Source organism: Mandrillus leucophaeus, unplaced genomic scaffold (assembly GCF_000951045.1).
Source record: "Mandrillus leucophaeus isolate KB7577 unplaced genomic scaffold, Mleu.le_1.0 Scaffold179, whole genome shotgun sequence".
Lineage (NCBI taxonomy): Eukaryota > Metazoa > Chordata > Mammalia > Primates > Cercopithecidae > Mandrillus > Mandrillus leucophaeus.
The window spans coordinates 4241832-4243441 of record NW_012101798.1 but is presented as its reverse complement, the minus strand read 5'-3'; positions in this window follow the sequence as shown (position 1 = coordinate 4243441).

Here is a 1610-nt window from a genome sequence, read left to right as displayed (position 1 = left end):
TAACTTGTCAGTAATAAATCTAAAGTTAATAATTATTAGTCTGTATCTTCAGTCATCTGCCGGCTGATATTTATGGGAGTAATGTGGTATCTTCCCAAACGATGCAATCATGTACATCAAACAGAAGCCATTAGGAATGGAAATGTATTGTTGTAAACAACCAAGGATGAAAAACACTTAATGGTGCCATTATCATCATGTTAAAATACCTATTGCAACTTTTAGAAATTGATTGTATTATTCAACTGCTCACAATGATTTCTAATCTTTAAAATTGAATTGTGTTATACTTTCTGAAAATATGTGTTCTGGGCATCTCACCATATAAAATGTAAGTTGATAAGCCTGATTAAAATATCCAGACTGCTTGATTAAAACTCTAATAAAATAACTTTAATTATCTCAGTAGGTAACTAATGACTTCCATCTCAGCTTTGGCTCACTGGTTAAATAAAGGTAGAAATACTAACAAAAAAAATTATTGTATAAGATAATAGAATGACTTTATTTTCCATCAAAATCAAAGATTGTCTCTTTATGAGGCATTGGTACACATAACAGAAAATAGATTCTTTGAGGTAAATGTGTATATATCAAGACTATATTCATTTTTCGTATAAAACATGAATTAACTTTGTGACCTAAAATGGCACATCATTTATTTATTTATTTTAATTCAGGCAAGAAGCTAAATGTTATAATTAACATCAAGCTCCTCTCATCTCGTATTTATATATAACACACCCACTGGGGTCTGAAAAGTGGGTGGCAGTAAACACTAATCTGTTATTGAGTGGGATGAATTACTCATTAATTTGCTAAGCAGTAGAGCTTAAAGGATTCTTTCTTGTTTCAGGTTTTGGAAAGTAAGTTTGCCAGCCCTTTGGGGTTTCCTTGAAAATTCTAGGTCAGGCATCAGATTCTCTTATATAGGATAAATGTCACTTCTGGAAATAATGTGTGATAAAGCATGTCATGTCTTTAAAGTATCAGGCTTTAGTTTACCAGATACATGCAACCTTGCCCTCTTACTTACCTAATAATATGTACATCCTAATAACTAAACTGTGAACTCACCAAAAGGAATTAAAAGATTGTTTTCCCCCACTAGAAAAAGCTTCCCTGTGAGATATGAAATAAAGTCTGAATATTTTCATTGGTATACTTTCTCCTTGGTTGACTCATAATCTATTATTTAAACAGCCAGAAAGCTGAAGAGAAAAACAAAATTGTGTTGAACAAGCCCTTGACTTCATGGTGTTTTAAAAAATCATATAGTGACATAAGAGGTCAGCAAAAATAAATTATGCTCCATGCTGGTAACTGGGTTTTTTTTTTAATAAGCTTACTTGACTGGTAAATTTAGAGGAAGATTAAATATTAATGATCAAGGAGGATTAATTGTGACATTTAAACTTAAAGGCAATTTGGCCGGGCGCGGTGGCTCAAGCCTGTAATCCCAGCACTTTGGGAGGCCGAGATGGGCGGATCACAAGGTCAGGAGATCGAGACCATCCTGGCTGACACGGTGAAACCCCGTCTCTACTAAAAAATACAAAAAACTAGCCGGGCGAGGTGGCGGGCGCCTGTAGTCCCAGCTACTCGGGAGG